This window comes from Aythya fuligula, chromosome 1 (genome assembly GCF_009819795.1).
Source record: "Aythya fuligula isolate bAytFul2 chromosome 1, bAytFul2.pri, whole genome shotgun sequence".
Taxonomy (NCBI): Eukaryota; Metazoa; Chordata; class Aves; order Anseriformes; family Anatidae; genus Aythya; species Aythya fuligula.
In genome coordinates, this window is record NC_045559.1 from 11,477,186 (window position 1) to 11,487,660 (window position 10,475).

Here is a 10,475-nt window from a genome sequence, read left to right on the forward strand (position 1 = left end):
CCAGCTGCACAACACTAACTTTAAAATAAGGTATGGGTGTTACAATGACTTCTGGAAGAAGAGAGCCTGCAGATTCTGTTCTGCAGTTCAGTTACAGACAGACTCAGATAGTCAAACTTGAGACAAGATAAATGCTGGGAATAGAGACTATTGCACAAAACATTTGGAGATGCCAAGAGAACAAGTCCCCTGAAGAGTAGGAAGCAATTCTACTTAAAGTTACAACTTTCAGAATAAAAGTGGAAGGATATTTAATTTTGGAAACGAACATGTGGTTTTGAATAACAAGACCATCACTCTTGAAAGCATAAATTAATGTGCTGCCTGGAAGTAAATAGGTGTTCCCCATCTTAAAAAGTTAGTTTATAATTACCAAATTATTTTTATACTTCCTTTTCAGCATTTGAAGTTGGACACCATTGAGGATGGAGACCCACTCCCAGATGTGATCTGTTATGGAACAACACTTAGACATTATTGACATTCATAAAATGTCTGGCTAGTCTTGTAGGCTCTTCATTTCCTTTTCACCTAAGTTCTGATCTCATTTCTTGTTAGACACTGAGGATTCAGAGGTTCACAGTATGTGAGTAAAGTTCTTAACATATGTGCTTAGGATCTTCTTTCCCAAATGTCCAAGGAGGTTGAGCTGTGCTCCTGTCATTCAGGAGAGTAGTAAAAATATTTTGTTTTTGTTTTTCCTTCCCTCTCTAAGTACAGAACATTTCAGGGGTGGAGGCCCAGCTCAGGAAGAAATGCTCGTCTCTTAAATTCCTCTTTAAGGGGAGTGGGAGCTGAGAAAAATGAGGTAATTTCCATTTTCCCTTTAATTCTTCCCAGGACAATACACATTTTTCTAGGGGAAATGTCACCTCAAGCTGCATTAATTATAATGCTACTTTATAAGCAGCATAGAAGAATACATAAAACATAATTCTTACAATCCCCAGAGTGAAAAATCCTAGTACTTCCTCTACATGCTACATGTGTCAACATGAGGTACATCATGATGCTATTGCACATTATTTCAGAATACCATTGAAACTGAAATTACTTTATACATCTTAGTTGAAGATGTTTGAAAGTTGAACTGATCTGACCACAGAAGTAAATGAGAATGTATAGGGCTCAATCAGAAGCTAAAAAGGTTGCAAGCCACAAAGATAATGAGAAACAGCTTTTCTGCCCTGGAGAAGTAATTTTTCTTACAGAAGTTATACCAAGCAGGAGACAGGCTTTCACAGAATAATTTGAATACCATAGACTGACTTTCCCAGGAAATCACTCTCTCTTTCTCGCCTTACCATATTTTGTTGCCATGTTCTGTTCTCTTAATTCATCGGGTCTAACACAGAGTTACAGTGAAATGTACCTTTAAAAATGGTTCCCTTATGCCACCATCCTCTCTAAAAACCCACCAACATAAGAACCTCATTTATGTAATAATGTGATCTAGAGTCAGAATGAGAGAACTAGTAAGACACTGAAGTCAACTTCCATGAGAATACAGTATAAGAGTCCATACAGATTAAACCATCTCTCTTCAGATGTGATGCATTACCTCAGCAGCAGAACAACCTCTTCTACAGTCTTTCCCATAGGGATTATGACAATATGACAACAGCTCTTACACAAAAGAAAAGAAGTGGACACACTTCAAGCAGCAAGGTTTGATTCAGTTAGCAGCCTGTAACTGCTTTTTATTTGTTTGTTTCTTTGTTTATTTTCCAGTCTTCAAAGTTTTTCCAAGCTCTGAAACTATCTACTTATACCATCTTCAGTATTCAGAAGCTAAACATTGTCAATAACTACTCAGGTATGTTACAGTACAGATCTGCTCATGTTCTATGTGGAGTCCCATGCTTGCCAAAGGGACTGCAGTCATGCATGAACAACAACAACAATGCCACCAACAATAACAACAAAAAAGGAGGACTACCATGATGTCAAGAAAAAAAAAATATTTCTTTTTTATCTTTTCAATATTTTCCCCTGCATACCAGTTTGACTCCAAAAGGAAAGGTTAAAATATTTGTTACTCAAGGAGTCAAATTAGAATCGTTTTTGCTCATACTCTTTCTTCATTTTTGACAGTGCAAGGCACTGTGGGACTTGGCAGATCTTAATATATGGCTCTTCTGGGAATTAGAAATGTTCAGAGTGAGATGTTGGCAAATATTTTCCCATTGTTTTAAGATTTTTTAATGTACTATGTTGACTGTTCATCCTGTACTAGAAATGAAATCCTTTTTGCAGAGATTGCAGGCATCATCCACTTTTTTTTTTGCTAAGATTCCCTAACATTTTTCTGAAAATATGAGATGCACCCCTTGAAGAAGCCAGCTGGAGAGTGTCAGACACTCCAGTGGGAAATACATATGAATCAGTTCAAAAACCTAAAATAACATACTCATTACAGTGCGTTGCTTTCTGACTGTCCCTTTCAATTTTCTCAGGTGAAAGTCAGGAGAAAATTTAAATGCACCATAACAGAGAGATCATCTGCTAATATTTGTAGAAGGGTCAGACGCTGAGATATTTGTTGTCTTCATGTAAGAAATCAGGGAAAAACACTTTAGACAGTGCAGTTCATAGCTCTTTCAAATACATTAGAGAAATCCATTCCATAAGTGTGGTCTGGAATCAAAGTATTTGTTCAGGAGAAACTGAAGAGTTTGGGGTTCTTTAATGATTTTGCACTAGATGTTTCTTTTTTACTACTAAGGCAAAATTATGCAGCAATTTAAAAATTTTTGGAATGACTTGAACATAATAGCTTAGCCACATGTTTGCTGTCACAAAATTGACATAGGTTCAGTAAGAACACAGCCTATGTTCAGCTAAAGTATTTGTAAACACATCAAAATTATGTGAGCCTTATCTGGACTGATACTCAGCCAGCTAGCCCCCACCCAGCTCCCAATAATCTCTACACACACAATGTCACATATTCCATTGCATCAGTATGTGTGGCAAATATAGAACTGAAGATAATGAGTGTACTGAAGTTCAGTTTTCAATTTAGAAAAACTGAACTAACTTCAATACACTTCACGTATCTCACAGTGAGCCTGAGATCTTCAGAAAAAGGTAGAATTATTGAATATGTCAATATATTAAAAACAAATAAAAAATAAAAAAATCTGACAGCATTAAAAATGTAAGTTTTTTCTTTTTCTTTTTCTTTCTCTTTTTCTTTTTCTTTTTCTTTTTCTTTTTCTTTTTCTTTTCTTTTTCTTTTCTTTTTCTTTTTCTTTTTCTTTTTCTTTTCTTTTTTCTTTCTTTTCTTTTTCTTTTTCTTTTTCTTTTTCTTTTTCTTTTTCTTTTTCTTTTCTTTTTCTTTTTCTTTTTCTTTTTCTTTTAATATTCTTTCTTTCTCTCTTCTACTTCCTTTTCATTTTCCTCTGTAATCAATAAAAATGAATGACTATATAATTACTTTTTCTTTTTTATATAACAAAATGGCTTTGGAAGTGATAGAGCATCATTTCTTTAATCCTGTTATAGAACTAAGGGACGAATTTTTCTTTTTTTTTTTTTTTTTTTTTTCCTTCTATTTGATAATGCTTCCTAGAGAAAGACAATAATAAATTAGAAAATAAAATAAAATAAAAAATAAATGTTAAACATCATTCACTTATTTATATCTTACATATATATATATATATATATTGATGGAAAAAAAGCAGGATTTTCAACTGGGAACTTAACCTATTAATATATTCTTTGCATTTAAATGTTTTTCATAGAAACAATATTTTATTCATCATAAAAAACTTACATTTTTTTCTTTGTTTTTGTTTGTTTGTTTTTGTTTTTGTCTTTTTGTTTGTTTGTGTTTGTTTGTTTTCCAGTTAGAAAGTTTCAGGAACTTGTAGTTTAAGACTAATATCACTTATAAGGGAATCCACAGAGCTGTCAATCATATCTTTTCCTAAGTATCTGCCGTAAACATGGATATTAAATCTGCATTGTTGACTTTTAAAATTCTTGACTTTTAAAAATGTGGAGGTAGTATAAAAAATAAACCAACACAAAGAAGCTTCGAGAAATAGATATATAATGGTCTCAAGTGAGATTAAGTAGATCCATGATTTCTTACCAGTTATCAGGATATTAATTAACCTTGTTTTACTACAGCTGTTCTGAATAACATGGAAACTACAGATGATAGCTCATCATGTAAACGTCCAAGACAATATCTAGAACACTGTGTTCAGTTAAGTCCTGTTAACATATGTGACTCTACTAAAACAGTTGTGTTAGAGATATTTTAATTTCTGAAAAATATGCTTGAAAAGACTCAAGCAACTTGTAAACTTTTTCCAGTAGGGAATAGTTCTGTTGTCCAAACACTGAATTTCAAGTGTGCCTACATACTGCTCTGGGTTAACTTATCATTAACTGAACAGTGTTTATAAGTGATTGGTATGTTACAGGGCAAGGCTGCCTTTTGGACAGATGAGCTACAAGAATTACAGCACCAGTGTGAACCTCATGAAGTTCAAGGTAAAATGACAATTCCTGCACCTGGAGCAGAATAACCTGATGCAGCAATCCAAGCTGAAAGTGGCTTTGCAAAAACGACCTGGATGCTGGACAGCAAATTGAGTATGGGTGTGTAATAGTAACAGTGTGCCCAAAGAAGCATTTCTGGATTCCCCAGTCGGAAACTGAGGAAGTCCAAGCTCTGACTACACTTGAGTCAACTCAATTAAACACATCATGTATGTGCACTGGCAGGATCAAAGGCAACAGTGCTTTAGGGAAAATCAGAAAACCTGATGCCAGAGACTCTGAAAGGTCTGCTTCTATCGTGGAGACAGAATGATGAATAGCAAAAGTAATTCTGTCTCCTAATGCTATTTCCATAAACACAGGATTATGAAGGTGCCACCAGTTAAATTATACATTTTCTTATTCTATATCAGATATTTCAGTGCCATATAGCTGGTTTTGAAATTGATATATTTTCTACCTTTCTTGAGATGTATGATGATTCCTAAGAGGACATAGGTACTTATTTGGATGTTTTATGTGGTCTTCATATCACACTTGAACTTCAACAGCTTTGCTTTTATGACTAAGTCACAATATCTTGGAAGGGTATTGGAGTGGCAATGGGGGATAGTTTGACAAGACTTTCATAGCCAATCTACTACCCAAAGGTTCTCCCCCATTACCTGTTATTGCTAGGCTGGATTGAAAGTTTTGAAGTTAACCCTACTACCTGCTTCCAGATCCATCTTACATTCCTGTTCTTTCAAGTCTAAGAGATGAAAAGATACCCTGAGATGTCTGGTCACAGTCAAGTAATACGGGCATGTGTATACTGCACAATAAAGATGACAATCCAAACTGTAAACATCACATAGTGAAACGCAGTCTTATGTGGAGAAAGTAACTCAGATCCATAAACACTTAAGCCACGTGACTGTGGCCAAGTGCCAAAGGTAATAAACTTTGATTCTTAACAGATTTCAAAACAGTTTTCAAAACATCTAACTTTGTGTCATGTTAATGAAGCTTGCCATGGGTCTAAACTAATAGCAGTGCTGACTTTGAGCATATAAGGAGACTCTGTACTTCCTCTCTAATATCTGTCATTCAGCAGGGTTTCTCATGAAGTACAGCACAAGAGTAGTTATGAAAGTCCAGATGGACTTGACAGCATTTTGTGTATAAGGGAAACTTTCTTCCCCATTGTCCTAGTTTCAGTTAGGACAGAGTTAATTTTCCTCCTAGTAGCTGGTAGGGTGCTATGTTTTGGCTTAGGATGAGAAAGAGTGCTGATGTTTTAATTGTTGCAGAGCAGTGCTTACACCAAGCCAAGGACATTTCAGTTTTTTGCTCTGTCCTGCCAGCAGGCAGGCTGGAGGTGCAGCAAGAGCTGGGAGGGGACAGACCCAGAACAGCTGACCCAAACTAGCCAAAGGGGTATTCCATACCATCTGATGTCATACTAAACAATATATAGGGGTGGCTAGCCGGGGTGGGAGGGCTGGACTGCTCGGGGTTAGGCTGGGCATTGGTCAGTGGGTGGTGAGCAATTGCATTGTGCATCCCTTGTTTCATACACATTGTTATTAGTAGTACTATTATTGTAATTATCATTATTATTACTATTGTTATTATTATTTTTCTGTTTTAATAAACTGTCTCTATCTCAACTCACAGGCTTCATTTTCCAGTTTATCTCCCCCATCCCAGAGAGGAAGAAGGGAAGATGAGTGAACAGTTGTGTGGTATTTAGCTGCCGGCCGGGTTAAACCACAACATGGTTTATCACAACATGGAAATGGTCAAATGTGCAATAGAGTAATAGAACAACTGAAAGAGCTGAAAGTCTTCCTATGATTGTAACAGGCATTGTATTGAAGATTTTTCAGGCTTCCTTTATTTAAGAGTATACTGGAGGAAGTGTATTAAAAGTTTCTATATCTAGAGAATTCTATTCTTAGTAAAACTTCCTCCTTTTCCACCAATGTCACTCCTCCAAATGTTATCAGGTGAAAGGGAAAACATTAGTTGTAGTGAAATGTCTGTAGTGAAACAGACTTAAAATCACAGAATCATAGAATGGTTTGGGTTGGAACGGACCTTAAAGATCACCTAATTCCACCCCCTGCCATGGGCAGGGGAACCTCCCACCAGACCAGGTTGCTCAAAGCCCCAAGACTTCCAGGATGGGGCTTCTCTGGGCAACCTGTTCCAGTGAATCAACACCCTCAGAGAAAAGAATTTCTTCCTTATATGTAATCTAAATCCCCCCTCTTTTTTGTCCTATCACTACATTCCCTGAAAAAGAGTCCCTCCCCAGCTTTTCTGTAGGCCCTTCTTAGGTACTATAAGGTCCCTGTGGAGCCTTGTCTTCTTCAGGCTGAACAACCCCAACTCCCTCAGTCTGTCTTCATAGGAGAGGTGCTCCAGCCCTCTGATCATCTTCATGGCCCTCCTCTGTATTCTTCTAATATATCCATGTCCTTTTAATGCTGGGGGGGGGGGGAGGGGGGGAGCCCAGAGCTGAACACAATACTCCAGGTGGGGTCTCACAAGAGCAGAGCAGAAGAAGAAAATCACCTGCCTTGCCCTTCTGGCCATGTTGCTTTTGATGTAGCCCAGGATATGGTTAGCTTTCTGGGCTGCAAATGCACATTGCTGGCTCATGCTGAGCTTTTCATCAACCAACACCCTCAGGTCCTTCCCATCAGGGCTGCCATCAAACCATTTTCTGCTCAGCCCGTGTTTGTGCTTGGGATTGCCCCGACCCAGATGCAGGACTTTGCACTTGGCCTTGTTGAACTTCATGATGTTTGCACAGGCCCCCATCTCAAGCCTGTCTCTGGATGGCATCCCTTCCCTGCAGTGTGTTGACCACACCACACAGCTTGGTGTCATCAGCAAAATTGCTGAGGATGCACTTGGTCCCATTGCCCATGTCACCAACAAAGATGTTAAGTATTAGTCCCAATACTGACCCCTGAGGAGCACCACTAGTTACTGATCACCTGGACATTGAGACGTTGACTTTTTGAGTGTGACCATGTAGTCAATTCCTTACCCATCAAGTGGTCCATCCATCAGAACCATGTCTCTCCAATTTAGAGACAACGATATCATGGAGGACAGTGTCAAATACTTTACACAAGTCCAGGTAGATAACATCAGTTGTTCTTTCCCTACCCATCAGTGCTGCAGTCCCATTGTAGAAGGCCTCCAGATTGGTCAGGCACAATCTGCCCTTAGTGAAGCTATGCTGGCTGTCACCAATTGCCCCCCCCCCCATTGCCCCCCCCCCCCCTTTTTTTTTTAATGTGCTTTAACATAGTTTTCAGGAGGGTCTGCTCTAAGATCTTGCTAGGTGCAGAGGTGAGACTGACTGGCTTGTAGTTCCCTGGTCTTCCTTTTTTCCCGTCTTGAAAATGGAGTTCTGTTTCCCCTCTTCCAGTCAGTGGGAGCTTCACCTGACTGTCACAACTTTTCAAATATGATAGGCAGTGGCTTAGCAACAACATCCGCTAGGTTCCTCAGGACGGCAGATGTATCTCATCAGGTCCCACGGACTTGTGTACCTCTAGGTCCCTTAACTGGTCAGTTTCTGAATGAAAAGACATAGAAATAACATAAAGAAAAAAAAAAAAAAAAAAGAAAGAAAAGAAAAAGAAATTGCAAATTTCCTAAGCTATTCATTTTTCTTTGACCGGAAGGAAGATAGGAAGATTATAGGTTGGTTGTTTTTTTCATTGTTTTGTTGTTTATTTGTTTATTTTAAGAAACTGAAAATAACTTATAAAACAAATAAACAAACAAAAAAATAACACCTAAGTTCATTGAAAGAGTCTTTAAAGACTACAATCTATATAAATGCCAAACAAAAATCCCAAACTGGTACACCTATAACATAAGTTACAAAATCAAAATTTGGAATTGCAATCCAGAATTCCAAATCCATGAACTGATCATCTGAAAGATCCATTCAGAAAGTGTCTCAGAATTTCTCATAGTAGCTACAAAATGCTTGCAATGTATGCTTTATATATCAGCACCACCTAGAGTGCATCACTAGAAATAACTCCAGTAACATAATATTCTTAACAAAGTGTGATTGTATTTCAGAGGAAGGCTTTCCAGACTTACTCTTTTTCAGTGAGTTTAATTTCAACCATACCTGGTTTACACAATAGAAGAAAGACAGGGAGGCAATATTTTTGTTATTGCAACTAGAAGAGGTGAAGAAAAGTTATTGCAAAATATTTTAGATTCAACTGAACTCTGTAAGTCAGTGTCTATTGCTTCTGTCTTGATCATGAGTAGAAAATTCCTCAATCAGAATATAGGTTGTGATAACAATGATGATAATGATGATATCCAAAGCAGATCAGAATCCTCTTCATTCTCCTAAATCTGTTTTAATTTCCCTGAGAAATAGGCACAGAGTGTTGTGTTTTTCAGTAAACTATTTAGTCAAGACTTAGAAGGCAGAACCAAGCAAAACAGATGGGTAAGATGTTAATTTCATGCTATTGCATGTTTATGAAGAAATTGTTATTGCATGTTTTGTGAAGCAATTGTTAATGCATGTTTATGAAGTAGCTGTTTTTATCTTTATTTCTATTGACATTCTCTTTGCAGCATGTTTGCATCACCTAATTATATAAAGTTAACTCCTGTATGTAGGCATGACGAAAACAAGAGATGGTAGGAAAAATGATATAAAACTTTCTCCATTGTTTACTTACATTCATTTTTTTCCACTGCAGATGAATAGGAGCTAGTTTGCCATTGTATTATTCCAGTTTGATATTGTAAAAATTTAATGCAAAATGAGTAGAGATATAACAGTATATGCCTTGAATAACTCAGTAGGGTATTGGGCTCTTAATCTGGAGGTGATGTTCTCCTTCACACTTTGTGGCTGTAGCAGTTAATTTGTTAATTCTGGCAATGTTCAGGAATGCTCAAACATAATTAATTTTCAAATCCACTGAAAATCCATAAGAGCATGGTACTTGCCTATGGTTCTGGTAAACAGACACTTGGTGTAGATAGAACACTTCTGGGGCTGTTTATTTTAATTTTTTTAAACAAACGTTATTAGTATGGCTGCATAAAGATTTTATTATGGTCTATATTAACGATTAAAAAAAAAAAAAAGTAGGAATATAAGCTTAACAAAATAGAGCATTTTCTTCCTTTGAAGATGTATATGCAAAAAAAAATCAGCTGTTGGTAAGTACTGGTTATTCATTTCTGGCAAAGTAATGCAAGGAGACTGAAAATAGGGCTTCTTGCTCCACTGACTGAGAAGCATAAGACAAACAAGCACATCTTCAGATCTTAACTGCAATATGTGGTCTTTTTACAAGATGACACTCTTGTAAATGGGACTGGGACAGCAAAAGGCCTGTCTTTTCTCAGAAGACAGCACTCTCCTGCTCATATGGAGCACAAGTCATTAAGAATGCTGCTCATCTTTATTCCTCTCCCTGCCACCCTTGTGACCCAGTGCTACTTGCCTTCTTGTTAAATCTGGGGTCCTGCTGTGGGAAAGTTTCTATTCTATAGGAAGGATGAGTGAAAAACTTTGCTTCAGGTCCTCTTCCACATTTTTCTTCTGGCTGGAAAATACATCTGACACCACCAAACTGAGAGCTTATACCTCTCTTAAACAGTATTTCTGGGCTAAACCTTCTAAAGCTTACACACTGTAAAGTCAAAGCATTACTGACTATTTCTAGTCAATAATTGTAAAAGAGTAATGCAACTTTATACAAGTTTCTATATTTAATGTAACTGAAATACTGGGCAAAGTGAATAAGTATAACATTACAAGTATTTATAGTATTGTAAACAATCATTTTCAATCTTTTAGTCCTGACGGTAATTTTACTCTTACCCACTACAACCAGGTGTGGATTACAAAAGAATATATTTTCTCAGCTCTGCTGGCAGCACATACCAAGTAATGTGTCCAC